Genomic DNA, 23705 nt, shown 5'->3' on the forward strand with positions numbered 1-23705 from the left:
CCAGGTCAGGGTCTTGTTACGGTAACCCAAAGGACTGGAATATCCTGGAATGTCTTCTCTTCCTCCTTATGATTTGAAGCACTTTTGGAGGCTATAGATTTCAGTTTGCTCTCACTTTGCTGTTTGCACTGGACTACATCAGCCCCCTACTGTGCAGCTTTCCAGGGTTACTGAGGAGCAATCTGATGATGAACTTCAGGGTAAATGATGAAAGAAACCTCCCTCTCAGCTCTATGGATATGAACCATGCACCTGATGGTGACTTGGCAAACATAATATTTTGTTGTATTGTCATTATGCCAGTGAAGTGGTACCAACGTGTTGAGACCTATCATGTTGGATATTCTGAGTGTAGGCTTGAGGAGTCCTACCAAAGCCAAGAGTTATTTACAAAGTTTAAAACTAGAAATGAAAAGTCCATTGAAACAGCCTTCAGGTGTTAATTTATCAAAACCTAAATATCAATTGCTATCACCAACTTAAGCAAAAAAATTTGGGGGTCCTTTCACTTTAACCAAGGTAGAAAGTTTCTTGAGAAAACCACCATGGTGTATCCCCAGCTGTGATTGGTCTGTATCTTGCTCTGACATCAGGGGAGCCATTGTTATGTCATTCTGACTGCCTTAACAGTCCCCTGGCTTGGCCTCAGTTCTTGTTCAGTTGGCCCAGGAAGCTCTGTGGAGGCAGCCTGAAGGACTTGGATGACATTACTGGTTTTCTCATCTTGTCGTTTGTATCGCTGTTTTGTCTGTCTGATCTCTTTGTTCTTTTTACTACATTGGTTCTTTTCTTTTTTTTCTACTTGTTTTATTATTTTTCTATTTTCTCAATTTCTCTCCGCTGCCTATTTCTACTTTGTATACTTGTGTATTTATTTTTCTTAAATGTTTTTTATTTTCTTTTTTGTTTTTATTGTTACTGGCTAAATGTATTTTATGCTGTTTTCATCTAGCATTCTTGCTGTGTCTCCCCCATGTTTTTGATTTTTTTCTCATTTTTCATCCTTTGATTTAGATAAGATCATTTTAAGACTTACTGATTAGAATTGTTACCATAGTTAAGATATTTGTTGTTTCACTTTACCATTTTTTGCATTCTGTGTGTTTTCTAACTTTTAATTCTTAATGTGGATATAATTGGTTTTAGTGATTAGTATACTGTAGTTCATATCATTAGCATTATCTGTTAGAAATATTAGCATACTGTGTCTTCTTGATTTTTCTTTCACAGTTTTTGTTGTTAACTTGGGTGACTAGTAAGTGTTCCTAGTGTCAGATTGCAGGGGTGGGGGTGTTGTGCCCAGATAGTTAGATCCCCGCAGAGACCCCCAGAGAGTCGATCACACTGAACTGCACAAGCAAGGTTTATTCAGGAGTACAAGCCGCGACAGGGATGCCATCCATCCAACCCACACAGTGGAGGAAGGAGTGAGGTCCCGGTCTTTGTTTGGGAGTTTTTAAAGGAAAAAAGGGCTACATCAGCAGGAAAAAAGAGTTACATACAGTATGGAAGCTTTGGGCACAGGGAGTTACAGCGGGGGCTTACAGCACAGGAGCTTTGGGTACAGGGAGTTACTTTGTTTAGCAATCTCTACTGTGCTGTCCTAGGTCTACCGAGCTAGCTGTCCCTGGTAAGCTTTGATATCTCCGGAATGCCTGAATGCCTGCTTTTACAAAGACTCGGGTCTGCTATAGGAAACGGAGGCTGCTTTTTTATTGTTTTAAAATGGAGTCACTTTGGCTCTTCATCCCTCCTTGTTTTTGTACATGTTTGAAAAACCCAATCGGCCGGCGCCGCGGCTCACTAGGCTAATCCGCCTTGCGGCGCCGGCATCCCGGGTTCTAGCCCCAGTTGGGGCGCTGGATTCTGTCCCGGTTGCTCCTCTTCCAGGCCAGCTCTCTGCTGTGGCCAGGGAGTGCAGTGGAGGATGGCCCAAGTACTTGGGCCCTGCACCCATGGGAGACCAGGAGAAGTACCTGGCTCCTGCCATCGGATCAGCGCGGTGCGCCGGCTGCAGTGCGCTGACCGTGGCGGCCATTGGAGGGTGAACCAACGGCAAGGGAAGACCTTTCTGTCTCTCTCTCTCACTGTCCACTCTGCCTGTCAAAAAATAAAAAAAAAAAAGAAAAACCCAATCATGGTTTTGGACTGACATTTTATTGGTTTTACAAACGTTTAAGGCTTTATATTGGGACCGTTGGACCATTAATTCAACGGTGCCCAATCTCTGTTTCATAAACTGTACAAGTTTGTGAACAATGCAAGGGCCAAAGGTTAAAATTAAAATCAGGAGAACAAGGGGCCCTATGAGTCCTGATAGTAGGGTGGCTTGCCACGGAGAAGAACTGAACCAAGACTCAAACCACCCCTGAGAGGCCTCCCATTCTTTTTCATTTTGCCAGCCCTGACCTTAGCCAGCCATGTTATCTTTTATTAGGCCCGAGTGATCTGCGGAAAAGCAGTGGCGCACAGCCCACCACATCAGTCCCAGAAGTCCAAGAGGTGCAGAGGGATGACGATCCATCCTCAGAGCCACCTCTGCTGACGTGGAGAAAAGAGGCACTCTTCGCTGCCATGGGGCAATGTTTTAAGCCACTGTTTCCTGGGTGGGGAGCCGAGCACATTCCTGTAGTAGCACTTGGTTGATCGCCTGGTTGCAGAAGGCCTTGGTTTGCTCCATCACCAGCTGTAAACACTTAAACAGACACTGTAGTATAGAGACAGGGTGAGAATAAAGCAGATTCCAGGCAAAACCGGGAGAAAAGCCACTCATTAGTGTGGGAGAGGGTTATCAGTACACACATGTTGGGAGTATAAACGGCAATCTACTACATAGAACAAAGAATTTACAGAAATCCTCAGCGTTTAATTTCTGCTCTACTTTTATACACAGAATAATGACTAGTTATTTGCAGCAGGTCTTTAACTTTTTAACTTTGTGCATTTACTTTTCCTGAACAAGGCGCAGCTGCTGTTGCTATGTGTAACTGAGACAGTAGTTGATATTTAATAGGAAACACTGCTCACATAACTAACTATACTCCCTACTAGCCAAATTTACCTAATAATGAATTATCTTGATAATGGAGAGTAGAAACCATATGCACTAATTACACAGATGTTAAAGTCACAGTTTTAAACAAGGTAATTTACACTGTGAAGTACACTACTTACGGTAATACTGTTTAAAAGATACTACTGCTGCCCCCAAAGGATATGTACAGAATGTATATAAAACACTGACTTTAATAAGCAACAAAATTACAAAGGAATGAGGCCAAGGAGTGGGCCAGACAGGGTCCAGAACAAAGGACAGAGTTGCTATTAGAGGAGTCAAGAAAAGTGTTGTCCAAGTTACAAATAAGTTTTCTGACTGAGAGGCAAAGAGGATCTGATAAAAGGGGCTAGATAATAACCTGGTGGCTTTAGGCCTTGTAAGTTAAGGGACCTAGACTGTGGTGGAATGAGAAGGCCATGCCAAGGTGGCCACTGGTAAGCGAGCATCAGTTACTCAGGGATGGCTTTGGAAACTGCCTGGCAGCAGGCTGTGATTGGTTGGGGCACAGACCGCCCCTTGACCAGATTGGCTGGTCTTGGCTATATAAGATGTTGTACCAACTGAAATAAACGAGTCTGCTGGCTGCTCCCCTCAAGCCTGCTTTCACCTGACTCCCGGGGTCTGTGTGGTGACTCCGCGCCTCTTGCCCCCACCACGCTGCTCCTCTCAGAAACGAATCCACTGCAACATTGCTGAGAAATCAACAGCAACATCTGGCACGCCAACTTGACTGAGAGAAAGACAGCATGTCGGACTCGGCAAGGTCCCCCCTGGATTTCGGCAAGTAGGCCCCTCGGTGTTTTGTGTGCTGTTCGGTTCTGTGAGGGTGAGCACAGAACCCCCTCCTACGCCCCTTTCCTTGTCCTTGTCCTCGGTCTAAGTGACCCCAGGTTAGGCACACTCCACCCAGAAGCGTACGTCGCTTCTCGGCTCCTCCTTTTACTTTCGGTTCTGTTCTACCCAGATACTTCCTGTTTTTTCCCATTCAATGGGGATTGGGCTTGGCTTTTGTATGAGGTGAGCAGTGGCCCCTAGAATTGGGGGTGAATCTTACTTGTAGGTTCTCCATTAAAGCTGCTGACTTGTAGAGATTTGTGATCCGTAGTGAGGACCGCTTGTATTTGTGAGAGTACATCTCTCCCCTATAAGGTCATGAAAACTTCAGCAATTAGTGGGAAGATGGTTCCTGTATCTCCATTGTCATCTAAATATAGAGTCAATTTCAGCCTCAGATTGAAGATGGGCATTGACCAGTTAATGGTAGTGGGACTCCCTCTCACTTGCTGGGCTGAAGGCCGCCCCACTGGGAGTTTAAAGGTTTGGTCTTGCCATCTTTTGCCCAATGAAAGCCGTTTTTACATAGTTAGGTCATTTATGGCTGTTGGAGTCCAGGGTCTGAATTTTGTGTCTGCTCCTACATTAACAGCAAATGTGCGGGTGGGATGGGGTCTAGAAGCTGCCCTAAGAGCGTGGGGTGTCCGAGTACTGCCACAAATGTGGGGATCCTCACTGGCTGCAGATGGGATGACCTTGCATGAGTTACTGTCTAGAGGCCCTTTAAGTTCATCCCACAGGTATGTGGGGGGTGGCTGACTAGGCGTTGTTACATTCTTTGCTACTTTATTTTCACAGTTGGAGCTCTCTCTCCCTAAGTCATCAACTGTTGTCTGTGAGGCAGAGGCCTGGAGTGTCAGGCTCTTACCACTCACAAATTCACTATGTCTTATAATCTGCGCAGGATTCTGAGGGGGGGGTATCTTTCCCATGTCTGAGCACTTAAGAGCCCCATGGCACGCCAACTCTAGCCAAAGGAAAGACACGTACAGCACTGCTGCCATAACAAAGCAAATTCCTAGCACCTCAGCTGTTGATGGCATTTTGCAGGAGGTTTCCCTACGTTAGACAAACAGATAGTGGTGTATCAAATCGTAAGTATGTCCTGTGCCTAGTGGGGGACTTCCTTGATTCATTAGGTCAAGGCCGTATGGCCACACGGTGTCTCCGGAGCATCACCTCTCTTGAGTGAGGGAAGATGACTTCGTTCTGAAGCATCCTTAAAGACTGGTACAGGAACAATTGGAAAAGGGACACACAGAACCCTCCACTAGCCCTCATAACACGCCCATTTTTGTGATACCAAAGAAACAGGGAAAATATAGGCTTCTACAGGATTTCAGAAGCTATTAACAAAAATATAAAAAAGATGGGAACATTCCAGGCTGGCATTCCCCATCCAGGGGCCATTCCTAATGGATATCACATAGTTACCATTGATATCAAAGATTGCTTCTTTTCCATTCCCATTAGAGCAGGATAAGGCTTACTTTGCCTTTACAGTATGGGAGCCCAATTTCCAGCTCCCTGCAAAAAGATTCCAGTGGACAGTACTCCCACAAGGCATGAAAAATAGCCCTGCCATTTGCCAAAGATACGTTTCTCATGCGACCAGCACACTTAAAGATCAGTGCTTGGTCATACATTATGTGGATGATATCTTACTTGCTCACAAGAATGCAGCAATTCTGAATGCCTGTCTAAGTGAGACAGTAAGAAATTTACAATTCCTGGGTTTGTCTATTGCCACAGAAAAAGTACAACATTTTCCTCCCTTTCAATTCTTGGGTTATCAAATCTCCTCCCATATATCTCCAATGGGCCCAAACCTAAAAGTCAAGCATAAATACTCACTTAATGAACTTCAGCAACTATGTGGCCAAATCAATTGGCTGAAGCCCTTCCTTCCCCTAGACACCTGCAGAACTTAGACCGCTACACGATTTACTGACTAAGGGAAACAGCCCTTCCTCAAAAATCACATTGACACCTGCAGCCAAATCCACTATAGAAAAGATTAACACCCAGTTGTCAAATTTAAAAACCTTTAGATATGACCCTCAGGTGCCTCTATTTGCCATAACGATAGCTACCCTCAAGGCCCCCTTAGGAGTTATTTGGCAACAACACGGACCACTTTTTTGGGTGCACATAGCCTGGAGCGATTGTCCTAAAATAGCAAACAAAGTAGATGCCATCCTTATGATGGGACTTAAATTAAGATATTATACCAATAAGATATTTAACACAGAGCCAGACATAGTGGTCCAACCACTATCACAATTAGAACTGTCGACATTGATGCAGAATAGCACGCTCTTTCAAACTTTAATGATAAATTTTCCAGGACAGATTGACAATCACCTGCCAGCAGACAGGCTACTCCAGACACTACAAACCTTAGAAATAGACTATCCAAAACATGCTTTCCCTGCTAATCAACCTATACCCATGGCACCATGTGCGTTTACGGATGCCAACAAGTCACTCTTTGGAATAGTGATTAACAGAAAAAGATAAGATCCATGCAGAACCCCATGGGGGATCAGTACAGTTGGGAGAAATAAAAGCAATAGTCAAGGTTCTACTCCTTAGCCAAGATGGACCGGTAAATATATTTTCGGACAGCAAATACTCAGTACAGGTAGCAAAGACGATCCCTTTTGCAGTCTTTAACCCGATCAGTAAGCCAATTGACCAGATGGTCACAACACTTAAAGAGCTACTTGAGAACAGAAAATACCCATGGTATATCTCACATGTAAGATCACATACTGGGTTACCTGGCTTTATTTTCCAAGGCAACAGAAAGGTTGATCGTCTTATCTCCTGCAACACGGCTTCCATTGGACACTTAGAACAAGCCCGTACTTTACACCAAAAATTTCATATGTCAGCAAGCAACATAAAATTGCTTTTCCCAGAGCTAACAATGAGCCAATGCAAACACCTAGTGCACTCTTGCAAGAATTGTGCACCCCTCGCCCCGTTAGGCCCACTGCAACAAGCAGGAGTGAACCCGTGAGGCCTTGCTCCTAATAAACTATGGCAAGTGGACGTCACCCACATTAATTCCTTTGGTAAACTTAAGTTTGTCCATGTGGTGGTAGATACTTATTCAAAGGCTGTATTTGCAACAGCCCAATCCGGAGAAAAGGCTAGTAATGTGATAAAGGTGGTGAAATCAGCCATGCTGGTCCTTGGTGTCCCCTGGACCATAAAGACTGATAACGGGCCAGCGTATACATCACAGGAATTTAATTCCTTCCTGAAATCTTGGAACATACAGTCTGCCACAGGTATCCCATACAACCCACAGGGACAGGGAATTACTGAAAGAACTCATAGGACAATTAAAGATCTCTTACAAAGACAAAAAATAATCATATGCCCTCAGACCCACAGCTTGCTTTGACTGAGGTCCTTTTCACTATCAATTTTCTTACTTTTGATTCCCAAGGGATCAGCCGAGCTTATAAACATTGGGGATCCTTTCCATTCCAGACCCCAGCCCCTATGGTTAGGAGGAAAGACACCCTGACAGGAGAATGGAAAGGACCTCTGCTAACCAAAGGTCGAGGATATGCTTGTGTCTTTCCAGAGAATGCAGAACAGCACATTTGGGTACCAGCCAGAAACATCAAGCCTGCAACTGACAGCCAACAAGAACCAGCTGAACAAGACTGAGAACCCACCTTGTTAGCAGACACACCTGCCCTATCATCCTACCCTGAGAAACTGCCCATAGCCACATCTGTTACTGTTTTGTACCCCACTAGCTTTGGTCAGCCACTCAAATGGCCCACAGCCTGTGTGCGGTCATGCCATTCCTGATAACCATTATTCCTCATTCCCACCCCTATCTGAGCAAGCAATCCTGTGATCTCTCGATTTGAGCACTGGTTAGTCAATGACGGGTAAGATCCCCTGGGGGACAACCTAAGACAGGCACAACTGCGTAAGGAGACCACATGGAAATGGGGTCAACAATGGTAGGACCAAGAGTCATGCATCCCATTGCTCAAAAATAAACAAAAAGGGGGAAATGTGGTGGAATGAGAAGGCCATGCCAAGGTGGCCACTGGCAAGCGAGCGTCAGTTACTCAGGGATGGCTTTGGAAACTGCCTGGCAACAGGCTGTGATTGGATGGCTTTGGAAACTGCCTGGCAACAGGCTGTGATTGGATGGATTTGAAACTGCCTGGCAACAGGCTGTGATTGGATGGCTTTGGAAACTGCCTGGCAACAGGCTGTGATTGGTTGGGGCATAGACCGCCCCTTGACCAGACTGGCTGGTCTTGGCTATGTAAGATGTTGTACCAACTGAAATAAACGAGTCTGCCGGCTGCTCGCCTCAAGCCTGCTTTCACCGGACTCCCGGGGTCTGCGTGGTAACTCCACGCCTCTTGCCCCCACCACCCTGCTCCTCTCAGAAACGAATCCACTGCAACATTGTTGAGAAATCACCGGCAACACTAGACCTATCCATCTTTTTACATAGGGTACATTTTAAGGGAGGTGTGAACCTCCTTGGGGAAGGCACCCTGTTGACTTTCATTACTTACCTGGCCTGGGAGGAGAGCTGGCCAGGTAAAGGTAGGTGGCATCTCCAACAGCAAATTTAAAGCTCTGTCTGCAATGTTACTGACCCTACTTGTCCATTCTCTCAACAGTGGCGGTCACTTTGAAGGCTGAGCTACGTGAAGGGATTTTCAGCTTAGAGCCAATAAGATCTGTGGCTCTGACCTGAAGTCCTTCGATTCCTGGGCAGGTCCATTTCCAGTGATCCAACTCCTGGCTGGCAGAGCTGCCAGGGCTCTTTAAAAGCTGACTTCTGCTGAAGCCCAGGCTTACCACATTAAAAGCCACTGCAGTGGCCTGGCCTATTGGGTCTCCCTGAGGGCAGATCACTGTACACAGCTGCCTGTAATAGGCCTGCCATCCATCTTCACATTGCTTCTGATGTCCAGTTTTCTTTTCCTCCTGGTTCTTGTTAAAGTAGACCAGAGAATGCAAGTCAAAGGAGTGCTCAGTCCCACCTCTAATTTTTGTTGTCTAGACTAGAAGTCCAGAGTTATAGGCATGTTTCTTATAAATATTTAGCTGGGTTGAGCTACTCTGATTTCTGAACATGGTTGACCTTTAACAGAACTGACTTATGTCCTTACCCAAATAGCTATGCAAGGATATTGCCAGACTGTCACTACAAAATCTTACCAGTTACCAGCCATGCTTAGAAAACCTTGCACCACCAGAGGCAAAACAGATACGTTACTCTGTGTGGTGTTGCCTGGCAGTGGCTTTAATTTTCTATGCTAGTCTTTAATCCAAGTAATTAAGTAATCTCACAAGGAATAATCATACATGGCAATAGGGTCAAAAAGGCAGCGCAGTTCTTTCATACACAAACATTTTAAGAGTAATAGCAAATGAAAACTTAGCAAGCAGATTCAATTATTAGACAACAACTTAGGAAAACACCTACCAGAAGGCCCAATGTCCTTCACAAATTTTAAGAACACATGTACTCGGAAACATCTCTTAAATACCCAACATGGTGTAGCTTGTTTAACCAGCAAATTTAAGCACAAGTATATAAAATATTTTCAGTTTTTTTTTCTTTTAACAAGTTTACAAAGGTTTAGGTTACACGAATTTTCGAGCAACTTTAGCCTTTTAAATTTACGGGAAACATTCTGTTACAGATTACAATATAATCATGCTCTACAGCAATATGTAACACTTGAAATAACTTTCTTGTATACAGAACATTTAGACCAGCAGAGACATTAGAAAAACATACATAAATGATACAGAGGAGTTGATTAGTTAGATGCATTTAGTTTCACAGCAAACTACAGGGTCACATACATCAGAACAATAAAGCAGTTTCAGTGATAGTTGTTAGAATCTATAACCTTTTTTATAAATCACCAATTGATTTGAATTACTTTCTGATCTTAGTAACCTCAGTTAACTATACTTTTTTCCCAGTTGGTACCTGCAATACATTATTGGCTTTATCAGTTTAGAGAGTCATCCCAAAGTACTGAATACAATAGATGTAGCTGGAAAAAGTCCATTGCAACCTATAGGAGGACAGTTAAACACAGAACCAACAATGCTTTAGGTTTATGAGCAGTAAATCTGATATACAAAACTGTGGATGACAAAAGACCTTACGTTGTCATATTTAAAATTACAAACCTGTTAACCAAGAAGAGACACTTATTTACTTTACATAGCATTTTTGAAAGCACCTGTAGGATTTTACAAGGCACACTTAACTCTTTTAGGCCTCTGGGGCCCCTTCACCAAGATGACCATTATGTTTAGTAATGCTAGATTACCAGACTTTATAATTTTCAGATATGTATCAATACTATTTTATATCATGACATAATACAGGCCAAATTTGATCACTGTTACAAGGTGATTATTTAAAGGTTTGAAAATAAGCACATATTTAAATAACCCATAGCTCTTACTAAAAACTCAGTTGTTTTTAAACAATTAGAATTTAACAGAGACCTCAAGAGAACACAACAGATTAACTTTTTGCTCGAACAGAAAATCAGCAATAGTTTCGTGTCCAAAAATTTTTTTCTTGTAACTTTTTGTGACTTTTACACACCCTCTTTAACTTACTTGAAACATTTTATTTTTATACTTGTAATGTTTTTCATCTGTCAATTTTCTTGCTTTACATTTTGAAATAACCTATTAAAAATCTTTAAATCAAGACCACATTTTTAAACAAGGTAACATATCAAATTTCAGCATTAATTACTTTTAAGTGATGTTGAACTATTTTTAATATGGACAATCTATGAAAACACGTTAGCAAATTCAAACAGTTTTTCTATAGAACATAAGGTGTTGAAAGTACCAAAGTTTACATTTGGACACTTATCTCATTTGTCTTTACCCAATTTAAATTAGCAGTTATACCTAAATGACTTAAGATGCTGATATTATATATCTGTATCTGAATTTAATTAAAATTAAAATTGTATTTATCTAAAACAAGTGCTAATTACCTTACTGTTTCACTGAGTACTGACCACCCAGAAATTTGTTAAAACAAACTGCAAAATAAGTTCAGCAAGTTACAAAACAGTATCTTCTGGCTTGCACGAGATAAAACAGAAGAGCCATCAGAAGGGTGGGATACCCGATTTGTTTCATTGATAAGACAGGGAGAGTAGACTTTGGACCAGACCTGGTTCTAAGGTAAAGTTCAAATTCTGAGATAAGGCAAGCGGGAGGAGAGTTACCTAGTCCACACCAGTCTCTAAGGCCAAATTCGAATTTTGTGCCAATCTTGCATGCTGCCACTTTGAGACCAGCCAACAGAGCCTGATGATAGACATGGAGTCTTTCCTTTACAGAAATTAACCCAATTGTAATTCTCCTTTTTAACATTTACATTGTTCCAACATGCCAGAAGGCTGTTCACCTTGGAGACCTGCTGGGGATATGGGCATGGCCTGGCAAGAGATTTACACCCTCTTCCCCGGATTTTTGAGGGCCAGCAAGAGCTCACCGGATGCCGCAGCCGGCCCTCAGGGCTCCCGCTGGCTTCTCCACACTTCACTGAATTTCTTTACTTTGACACTCAAGAGCACTGGGCAGAAATCACATTGCATCAACACCCGCCACCGGCCCTCGCTATGCTTTGTTTTAATTAAACAGTTGGAATCTACTGGTCCGCACCAGTTCTAAGTCGGCTACTAGGCGCTGGCAAAGGCGAGGCACCATGCGGAACTGCGGCCCCAGGGGCGGAACTGGGGCAGGGAGGAGACTGTGCAGCACCGGGGGGGGGGGAGGGGACACAAACACGGGCCCGTACAGAATTTCCACGGACAGATTTAGATGGTCGTATTACAGAAGGTCTCAACTGCTCCGAGGCCAAACCTCCGGGAGTTTGAAGGAGACCAAAGACCTTACGGATGGGATGAGAACTCTGCAGCAGTCCCTCTTTGTCCCCAGATACAGATTGGATCTTTCCAGGTCCCCAGATACTCCTGTTTACAATTGCTCACTAAACATGGGTTCCAGATTGCCCCTGAAAAGGTTCAAAAGGTACCCCCCTTTAAGGTTCTTGGGGCTGTCTTAGAACTAGATACGGCCAGCGCCGCGGCTCAATAGGCTAATCCTCTGCCTTGTGGCGCCGGCACACCGGGTTCTAGTCCCGGTCGGGGTGCCGGATTCTGTCCCGGTTGTCCCTCTTCCAGGCCAGCTCTCTGCTGTGGCCCGGGAGTGCAGTGGAGGATGGCCCAAGTACTTGGGCCCTGCACCCCATGGGAGACCAGGAAAAGCACCTGGCTCCTGGCTCCTGCCATCGGATCAGCGCGGTGCGCCGGCCGCAGCGCGCCGACCGCGTCGGCCATTGGAGGGTGAACCAACGGCAAAGGAAGACCTTTCTCTCTGTCTCTCTCACTGTCCACTCTGCCTGTCAAAAAAAAAAAAAAAAAAGAACTAGATATGGTCTCCCCTACTCGACCACAGCTTCAGATCCAACAAACCTATTCTTTATCTCAGTTAAAAAAAAAACTCCTTGAGGAAATTAACTGGGTGAGACCTTGGATCCCTATTCGAACCCAAGGAGCTTACTCCCCTGTTTGACCTCCTTAAGGGAGGTACCTTGTATAAGACTATTGCTTTAGAAAAAACACACCAACACATTCTCCTTAAGCTCCAACAGGCTATATAGATTGTTCCTGCCTGAGGCGTTATGACCCTTCCACGCACCTACTCTTCTATATCTTCAGCAGAAAATCCCTCATCACCGGCCTTTTGGCTCAAGATGGAGAACCCATCCACTGGGTTCATCTGTCCGTGGGAGGGGCCCCCCGGATCTGTGCCGCCCTAGACCACCTCGCTGACTGCATCATAAAGGGTAGGGACCTGTCCGATCGTCTCTTTGGTCATAAGCCACATACCCTTGTTGTACCATTTTGGTCGACTGATTTCGAGTGGTTGCAACGAAACAATACCTGCATTGCAATTGCTCTAGAAGGCTTCCCGGGGAAGACTGATTGCCACTGTGGCCCCTATAAATGGATGAACTCCTTCTCCAAACTTGACTGGATACTACCCAAATTATTTTTGGCTGAAGCTGACCCATCCTTTCACACTGTGTTCACTGACGGGGAAAAATAGGAGCAGCAATTGCTGTCTTTCCGCCCCATATGCAGGGACAAGAAGTGCCAAAAAAAGTAGTTCATTATGTTCAAGGGTCAGCCCAATTCAAGGAACTTTATGCCGTTGTCCTGGCCTTGAAAACAATACAGGGACCCTTTAACCTGTTTACTGACAGTCTTTACATGGCCAATCTACTCCCCAACCTCCCTTGTTCACACATTAAACTTGATGATAACCCTATCACTCCTTTAAGGATTCAAACCAGAAACTTTCTGAAGTCAAGGACTAAGCCTTGTCCACCTCCCAGATATTTTGTCTCAAGGTAATGCCATTGCGGGTTCATTAGCGTCCTCATCCCAGTGCTACCTTACACAAGATGAGGCTATCTCCTTTCACGACCTTACGTCAATTGGAGGGGGTTACAACATCGATACCCCCATGACCCAATTAAAGAATTAAAGAAAATCGTCTGAACTTCTAAGTCCTGCTCACCATTCTTACAGCTACCTCCCTTACAGGGGCCTGGGGTCAACCCTCGTGGACTGGCGCCCAACCACCTGGCAAACTGATGTCACCCATTTCACTTCTTATGGAAAGCTTAAGCATATTTTTGTAACTGTTGACACCTTTTCTCAATGCCTGCTGGGCTACAGCCTACACAGGCGAAAAGGCTAAACACACTAACAATCATCTATTACAATGCTTTGGGGTTCTTGGCATTCCTAAACAAATTAAAACTGATAATGGACCTTGTTTTACCAGCACCTCATTTGCTACCTTTCTAAAGCATTGGGAAATTAAACATATCACTTGTATCCCCTATAACCCTACAGGCCAGGCAATCACTGAAAGACAAAACAAAACATTAAAGGCCCAACTTATATAACAAAAAGGGGGAGTAACACCCCCTCATGACCAGCTAAAGATGGCATTATGCACCTTAAATATTTTAAATTTTTCAAAGACTGACAACCTCACTCCTTTCCAGCGACACTGGACAACTACTCTTAAGTACTCCACTGTTAAGGTCCAAGGTCCGATGGAGAGAACCCCCTCACGGGGGCCTGGAGGGGCCCTGACCCACTCCTAACGGCAGGCAGAGGCTTTGGATGTGTCTTCCCCCAAAATGAAGACAAGCCCATCTGGGTCCTGGCCAGAGACCTCAAACACCTTCCCCCCACTGACCTTATTAATGACCTTAATCCAAGAGCCCAGCCCTCTTGAGGCCTTATCTCTCTCTCTCTTTTTCACAGGAATGATGAGACACCTGTGGCTACCTGTTGCAGGGGCGGTCCTCCCAACCCTGCTATTGGAACTGTTGCCTGGTGAGACGTCATCCGGCGGGGGACAATGGGAATTTCGGATCTTGGCTATCGGGATCGATCCTCCAGGAGTCCTCAACACTTCCAAATGTACCTCAAAGGAAGCTGAGCTTTACTTTGACGCCTGCCAACCCACTACCAGGTGGGGGTCCTGTGCAGACTGGGAAAAAACTTATGCAACTAACCATAAATACATATGCTGGAAAACATTACAAAAGGGAGACTGTGTGAATAGCCAGGAAGGTACTGCCCCTACTGGAGCTGCCCACATTCACACACAGGGTCGCTTAAGAGTCCTTTGGAGCTACTCCGCCCAAAGGGGAGCTCCTGTAAAAGAGGAGCTTGCAACCCAGTAAACTATAAGAAATTCCGATGATCCTAAATGGCTCTCAGGAGAGGATGCAGGAATTCGAGTGGGCGGGAAAGGAAGAGATCCATAGGGCCTCATTAGAACAATAAAGGTATGGATCCCTGCTCCTACTTCCTCCCCCATTGAGGAAGTGCTTCAACAAGCAAAAATACATCCCAGCTAATCAGTAATGTGGCAAAGGAAAATAGCCCATATAGCCCTTTTTGACCTGACTAGAGATGCTCAACCTTACTTACCAGCTGCTTAACACCTCCACGTTACCTGTCCAGCAAGGCTGTTGGCTATGCGCAGTACCTCACCAAAGGAGACCCCCTATTATGCTCATTGGCACGGAGTTAAAGGCTAGCTCTCTGTCCCGTGCCCCTCTTTGTAGGTGGCTACAAAGGCCGGTACTGGGACAGAAGCCAGGGGCTGAAGCAGAAGCAAGAGACTTTAGGCCGGCGCCGTGGCTCAATAGGCTAATCCTCCGCCTGGGGCGCCGGCACACCGGGTTCTAGTCCCGGTCGGGGCGCTGGATTCTTTCCCGGTTGCCCCTCTTCCAGGCCAGCTCTCTGCTGTGGCCCAGGAAGGCAGTGGAGGATGGCTCAAGTCCTTGGGCCCTGAACCCCATGAGAGACCAGGATAAGCACCCAGCTCCTGGCTTTGGATCGGCGTGATGCACCGGCCACAGCGCGCCAGCCGCAGCGGCCATTGGATGGTAAGCCAAAGGTAAAGGAAGACCTTTCTCTCTGTCTCTCACTGTCCACTCTGCCTGTCAAAAAAAAACATAAAAAAATAGATAATGCAACTCTACTGCCTAATCAGTCTTACTGCGCACTCGCAAATGCTTCCTTCCTATGCCAGCATCTATTAACCCGTACCATGAGAGGCGATCAAATCTGCTCCCCTGTCTTGTTGCTTCTCCACAGGTTGAAATTGCCTTGGCTACTGAGCCCCTTACGATTCCCCTCTCCAGAAAAGCCCGGATAGCCCGGGCGCTGGCCCTTATCCCCTTACTTGTGGGGTTGGGTGTTTCGGCTGGGGTGGGTACCGGTGTGGCTGGGATCTCCGCCTTTTATCTCAACAACCGATTACATTCTCAGGTTGTCGGGGACCTGCGAGAAATAACCCAATTGCTTAGAGTCTTACAGGAACTGATCTCCTCCCTGGCCTCAGTAGTCCTTCAAAACAGAAGAGGATTGGATTTACTAACGGCAAAGGAGGGAGGCCTTTGTGTCTTCCTCAAGGAGGAGTGCTGCTTTTTTGTTAACCAATCTGGAGTTGTCCAGGATCGAATTAAACAACTTCAAGACAACCTTGAAAGTCACCGGCGATGCCTAATGGACTCTTACAATGGCTGGCGAGGGATGTGGGGAGGGTGGCTGCCCCACCTCCTGCCGTTGTTTGGTCCAATCACTGCCATAATTGCACTTCTGCTAATAGGCCCCTGTGTGGTTAACGCCTTAGGTTCCTTTGTTAGAAAACAGCTTCATTCAACCCACGTCGACCAGCTGGAAGTCAGGTACCAGGCCCTTGTTAGTCAACAGGAGGAGGTACCTAGCCTGACAGGAGACTTCCGTACTCGTGAACAGTATATGTGATAGGCCCTTGAGGGCGTGCCCGGCTCGTGTCCTGCCTGACCTTTCAGCTGGTTGGCTCAGTTCCCTTGTGCCTTGGACAGCCCCCTTTTTGTGTCTATAAAAGCTTTTCCCCCTCCCAAAAAAGTTGAGAACCCGGCTGCGCCCTGGGCATTGACTGATCTCCCAGCTCTGGTGTGGTTCCTTTGCCGCCGACACTCATCATCCCATTAGGCCTCCAAGCTCCGTAGGCTGGCCCTGAGGAGCTCCATCGGACCTGCTGCCCTGTAGCGAGCAGCAGGCAGAAGCAGAAATAATGAAGGGGCTGCATCACCCTCACATTATAAAACTGTTGCAGCTAAGGCACACGACAGAGAGAGCCTACATTTTTATGGAGTATGTGATCGGGGGGACCTTAGGTGGTACATGATAGAGAAAGGCTGCCTACAGGATGAAGAGATACATCGGCTGTTTAACCAAACTTTATTAGCTGTGCATTACTGCCATGAGCAGCTTATCATGCACAGAGATTTAAAGTTAGAAAATCTCCTTCTAGATGCCAATCTAAATATTAAGTTGACCGATTTGGGGCTCAGCTGCAAATTGGCTGATGGAGAAAACCTGAAAGATTTGTGTGGGACATTTGAGTATTGTGCCCCTGAGGAATTCTTAGAGGAGGAGTTCAGTAGGTACAAGGCTGATGTCTGGAGTCTGGGCGTGGTCCTGTACACCATGGTGACATGGTCACTACCTTTTGACGGGGAGGATTTTGTGCAGCTCAAGGAAAACATCCTGTCCGGACACTACCAAATTCTCACCTGTGTAAACCTAGAGCTTAGTAACCTGTTGGAAAGGTTACTGACCCATGACCCGGAGGTGAGGCCCATAGTGGCAGACACCATGAGCTACCAGTGGCTCAGTGCAGGACATGAAGTACCTGAAACAAGTGAAGAGTTTCTGTTTCTCCCCCAGGAACAGGAAATACAGGAATTCCCAGGGGGCCTATGCTCTCATTTGTGCCTTAAAGAACGGGATTACCCCTTGTCTTCTGTGCCACACTGGGTGAAATCCCAACAGCAGGGCTTTAGCATGCAGGAAATACATGGACATAGTGAAGTGGAAACTTTAGCATCTCCTCAGGGTCCTGAAGCTCTAAGGTCTTTTGAGGACCTGGGATTCCAGCTGGACCATAAAGCAGGCTCCCTGCCACCCAGGCTCCAAGCCAGTGCCTTGTCCCCAGGACTTCAGAAGAACCGCAACAAAGTGAAGCCCATGCCTCAATGCCATCCCCAGTGTTCAAAGCAGTCCCATTCTCCATTGCGTCCAGGGACAATCAGGCTGCAACAGCAGAGCCCATGAGTGTGCTGCTCTCAGCTCCCAACCACTGATACTTGCAGAAGACCAATCGGGGCAGAATCCTTGCCATGGGACTCCCGGTATGAGTAGCAGTGAGTCCTGCAGGATAGATAGTTCCCAACTGGCCATGTTGACAAGGACCCCCGCTGACTGTGCAGTCCTTAGCCAGGATCCTCTGACCTCCCTCTCCACCACACTGAGCACCAACAGCAGTGAGGATGATTTAGAAGTCAGGAGCTGCCCCCAGGCAGCATCAGAGAATCAGAGCATCCCAGGCAAACAGCAGCAGCAGCAGAGGAGCAGGAGCAGGAGGCAGGGACCTCAGACACTCAGGCTAAAAAGAGCAAGGGTCGCCTGGGGATTGGCAGGAGGATCATCAAATTCTTCACCTGGATGTGTTGTATCCGGCCAGCCCCAGAGGAAAGCCCTCGAGTCCAGAGTAGAAAGTGGCCTCTCAGTAGCCTCTTGGGAAATGCCCAAGAGGAGGGGCCCTTATATGAGAAATGAAACAATGAAGGGGTATTCATGGAATCCTGTCTGGGAGGAGGGAAGGTGAGGAGGCAGTAAGAGAAATTATAGGCAGAGAGGGAATATACTGTCCCATTTTTCAGATGGTCAATAAGGTAACATTTTTTCATGGTTAGGGGTCATGACCATTTCCCAAGAGAGAAGATACAGACACGTGGTGTCCGATTCTGTTTCAAAAATGAATCCATTAATATCACTCCCTAATTAAACTTCCTGTACCCAGGCCTTATTGGACCCCTCCCTTATCCCCCCCCCCCCCCGGCTAGCAGGAGTATCATTTTCTCAAGAAAACCTACTTTTGCTTTGCTCCCCCACTCTCATGATCCATGTTGGGATTATTTATTGCTGTGAGACAAAGAATGGACTTGAAATTCCTGCAGCATCATTGGTGCCATGATTTGGATGGACTCAGATACATTGGAAAGGTGAGTAAGGTAGACTGTTTCTCTGTTTTTTGTTGAGGGACTATGTAAATACTTAAATATCAACCATACAACTGGTACTCCATATTGCCCACAACACCAGGGAATGATAGAGCGAGCCAATCAAACATTGAAAAGTACGATGGACAAATTTACGGACGAGGTGCAGACTACTGAGGCTCAATTACAGTTGGTACTAATAGCTCTTAACCAAAAAGAAGGGGAGGAATATGATACACCCCAATGGAGAGATATTATTATCAACAATGGACTGCTTCTAATCAAAAGCTAGCATTACAAAAACTACATGCAGAAAAATATTCTTGCTTTTATAGATTACCGAACAGTAAAGACTGGAAAGGGCCCACTACCACCCTTTGGAGAGGAGAAGGAGCAGTAGTGATTGACACACCTGAAAAGGGGATTATTAGCTTGCCCCACAGACATGTTAGGGTAGTTCCAGCTCGAGAAGACACAAGTTAGAGATTGCACAAGAAACAACCGAATATGTTTAGCTTATAAATTAGAAGAAGATCCATACGAAATCCCCCATAGAAACCTAGTGAAAAATTGTATTATCACTGGCTATGGACTAGTGCTATTCTAACAACCAAAGATACTAGGACTATAATAACAGCGAATGGAAAATATGGGAAATTTGACAGGGATGTTAGACCATTAGCAGAGCAACGATGGGTACCTGGAATGTATGGGCTTGCTTCGAGGGCAACTAGTTGCTGGTATTGCAAGAAAAGTAAAAATTGGAAAAAGGTGATTAGAACAGGAAAACTGGAAGAAGGTGTGATGTATAGAGTACTTTTGGTGTACTGCTTAACACCTCAAGGAACACTGCAAAGATTGGCAGCCTTAGCGTACACATTGTAACAACCATTGATTTTCCTTCTGAAGCATGCACACATAAAGGAACCTTTGGATATTCTCGCCTATATAAGGACATATATAAGTGTTGGTCTTACCTCAAGACTTGGGAATTTCCAATTAGGCACTAATGGAATATCAATTGCAATTATCCTGTCAAAAGAATTCATGTGTTTGTAAGAAATGTAGATACCACTGTCAGTTGTGCTTTTTACAGAAAGAATTAGGGATTTCATATTCCAGAGCTAGGACTAAAGAACTCCAGAGATGGCAACAGCAGCAGCAAATGGAGAAATGTACATTAAAGGAAGAGAAGCTAAAGACCTCTATGAACAGTATATACTTAAACAATTAAGTGAGGAAGAAAATACACCACTTATAAATCCTGTTGAGGGATTGTCTGAGGACCAACAAGATGAATTAGCAGCCCGACTACAAGAACATCTACAACAGGTAAAAGAAGAATTAAAGAGATGGGACCCAGATAAAGGTAAGTTAATTGAGGGTAAGCAAACACTTAAACAATTTAAAGTATTAGGTAACTTAATGAGATTGTGGGAAAGATTTGAACTACCTATGCTCAGAGCTTATGGATTAATAATGACAATTATCATCTTAATTATATTGCTCAGGGTAAAAACAGAAGAACAAATGTTAGGCTTAGTAGAAAACCCACCAGCCTATACACACCCTGATATTAATAATGTACCCTTTACCTGTGAATCAAACATACCAAGGTCAGGATGTGAGCCCACAGGGACTCTATCCCTCATTAAGACGAAAGTAAAAAATTATACTATTCCTTGGTTAACCCATGCTAAGGAATCGGTGGGACCTTGGAGAGATTTAATTGAACAATTTTTCTGTAGCAACTGTAAAAGGTCTAAAGTAGAATGCGGTAATTATACTTGTCAAGCACACAATTATACAAATTGGATGTGCAGTAGTGTAGCACCAAAATTGACAGGGCCCTTAAATCTAGTAACAAAACAAAACAAAGTATATCCTTTTGACTGATGCAGGATCCATGGAATGTATAGACATCACAGAGATTAAGAAAAATACCCCCTCAACTTACACAATGAGAGGATGCCCACTAGAAGGAACTATTTATGAAGCATGTGATGAGTTGAAACAAACAATGTTTGAACCAGGATTAAGTAGACTGTGTGTCAGACCCACATTTGCCTTAATAAATGCTTAGAATATAAGACATATAGCCTGAGCAGAGATGACAAATTTTACTGGGGAAAGCCTAACTGTACTGCGTGGGTAGCAACAACGTGCACAGAAGAAATACCTTTCTTAGGGCCAGATCTAACCCTATTAGGGTTAGAACATTCATATTTAGAACCGTATGTTAATAATACTAAGGAGAGGATGGATTACTCAGAATGGGAAACTGCATTTGCCCATGACATAGATCCCAGTCTTACTATAACAAAGATCCAGGGGCATATCAATTGCTCTTGGGTAGCTGTAAAGGACTCTTTAGTGTGGATGACCTCCAAACAAAACAGGGGAGTCCAAATAGGGGAGGGACCAGAAAAGGATCTAGAGAGAATTAGTCATGTAGAGTGCTCCTTCTATTATGAAAATGAGAGTTACTACCTTAACGAATCAAACACACCCTACAATTTATCAACTCCAGACTTTGGATATAGCATGTATATGAACGAGACATATCAAATACAATGGTCAACAATTCAAGATGAGTTTTCTGTCTCTTTTATTTGTAAAAATGGCTCAGAGCATAGGTATATTAGATGCAGACCTCCAAGTAATAATCAGTCAATACATTGTTTTTGGCAGGCAGGATATGAAATGTTCCACAAACATTCTGTAAAAACTTCAGTAAGGGAAGACCCAGGAAACTGGACATGCAGGACCGAAGGGGAGGTATTATATGCTAGATGCAGACATCCATTAGATTCTAAAAAGGAGATCCATTGTTACATAAGGGACCTGGAATGGGAAAAGAGAATGACAACATTCTTGGCTGCATATATGGTGGTAAAGGCAACTCCCTTCACATATGTGCCAGTAAATATGTCTGATTTGACCATACCAATAAAACCAATGCGCAAAAAAAGAGACTTTGGAGTAACAGCAGCCATTGTCACTACAGCAATGTCAGCAGCCACGGTAGCTGGTGTTGTGACTGCAGCACTGGCTCTAAGCACTACCCAAATACAGGGAGATGCTTTAGAGTCCCTTCTGAAGATAATTCAGGAGCAGCAGGCTCAGCTAGGTGACCAGTCAGCACTGCTTAAGACACATGCTATGGGGCTCCAAATGCTCGAACCACACGCGGTACAAATAGAACAGATAATTACCATACTAGCTTTGGAAAGAGAACTCAAGTGTGAAACTACTGGAAGAGTTTGCCACCATTCCATGGAACAATCTATCCATTCCTAATGCAACACAACTATCTGATATGTTCAAACACAACCACTCTACCTGGCTACAGTGGGTAAATGCAACCGCTCATCTTGAGGCTAACATTACTAAGAGATCTCTACATATAATACAGCTTCAAAATATAGCAGCATTTAAGGTAGGTCAAGTCAAAACAGTGGAACAGACAATAAATACTCTGACTGACACAGTTTCCTCTTGGCTCCCATCCTGGAAATGGTTTAAAATAGGAGCAATATTTTGTATAGTCCTTGTATGCTTGCCTATCTCACAGCACCTCTTTCTCAACTGGACAAAATTTCGCCAAGGGATACCTGGCCTTCCCAGAGGAACCCAACCCACCGGAAATGGAAGAAGAAGAAGAAAAAGAAGACCTCAGATCTGGAAATCAATCCGGGATATGCTCAAGAATGTTCACCCCTTTGGCCCAACGGCTCAATGGGCTTTACAGGGCTAGGAGAGCATTTAAAGAAAAAGACAAGGGAGCGAAACTGATCATTTATCAGGGAAAGAAACTGCACTGTAGCAAAGCTTGCAAGAGGAAATGGCCTAACAGCAAATAGTGGTTGTAACTATGTAACCGCTGCTGCCATGACTACGGGGCCAAAAGGGAGGGAACACAGGCAGCGCTGACCCTAAATAAGTGTATTTAAGAAGACCCTCAGAGCTTGTAAATCGGAGCACTACTCAGCCTCCCTTCCTGGTCCATAGAGCCTAGTGCCCGCTGGGAGAAGCTCCTGGTCTGTAGAGCCTAGTGCCCGCTGGAGCCAGCTGAGTGGCCTTCCCTCCTAGTGTCGGTGTATCAATAAAGAGCATTTAACCTGATTCTTCTCAGTCTCCTCTGTGAACCCTTCTTCAGCGTCCTGGACAGTCACTGCTGGCGGGAAAGCTGACAATCATCAAAGACACATGAAACTGGAAAGACATCCTCTGTTCATGAATTAGAAGGATTAACATTAAAATGTTCATATTCCTTAGGAACTTTACAGATTCAATGCAAGTCCTATCAAAATACCAATGGCATTTTTATACAGTCAGAACAACAAATTCTAAAATTCATAAGGAACTATAGAAGACCCAGAGCAGCCAAAGTGACCCTACACAAGAAAAATTATACAAAGCTGGGGGCATAACAATACCTGATTTCACAAAGGTCTAGTAAATAAAATAGGATGAACCTGGAATGAAGATGGATACAAAGATCAACGAAAACAGAGAAAAAATACATAAATACAAACATACATACATAACAGCTAAATGATTTTTGATGAGAATCCCATAGTCTTTTCAATAAGTGGTGCTGACAATACCGGATATACATATGTAGAAGAATGAAATTAAATGTCTACGTTTCACCACACATAAAAATCAACTCAGATGGATCAAGGACCTAAAACTGAGACCTGAAAATACAAACTTGCTGGAATAAAACATAGGGAGACATCTCTTAAACGTGGTAGAGGCAATGACTTTTTGGTTAAAACCCCAGAAGTTCAGGCAGCAAAAGTAAAACTAGATGAATGGGACTACATCAAACACTGAAGCTTCTGTACAGCAAAGAAAACAGTAATAGAGTGAATAAACAACCAATGGAAAGGGATAAAATACTTGCAAACTACTTATCCAACAAAGGATTAATATTCAGAATATATCAGGAACTCAACAAACTCAAAATCAAGCATCCAATGCAGTTAAGAAATGGGCACAAGGAGCCTAAAAAGACAATTCTCAAAAGAAAAAATACAAATGGCCAGCAAATATATGCAAAACACTATTACTAGCCATCAGAGAAATGAAAAGAGGGGCTCACAC

The 23705-nt window shown here is 44.5% G+C and overlaps 1 long non-coding RNA gene across 1 annotated transcript in view; it reads right to left on the minus strand.

The window, feature by feature from the left end:
• Positions 1 to 813: 813 nt before the first annotated feature.
• Positions 814 to 23705, minus strand: part of LOC149120588 (uncharacterized) — a 45225-nt gene continuing 22333 nt past the window's right edge. Inside the window, exon 3 of the long non-coding RNA XR_016226138.1 lies at positions 814 to 2707. This is a non-coding gene — a long non-coding RNA (uncharacterized LOC149120588). The remainder of the gene's footprint in view (positions 2708 to 23705) is intronic.

Source organism: Oryctolagus cuniculus, chromosome 19 (assembly GCF_051225735.1).
Source record: "Oryctolagus cuniculus isolate XC-2025 breed Fujian yellow rabbit chromosome 19, ASM5122573v1, whole genome shotgun sequence".
Lineage (NCBI taxonomy): Eukaryota > Metazoa > Chordata > Mammalia > Lagomorpha > Leporidae > Oryctolagus > Oryctolagus cuniculus.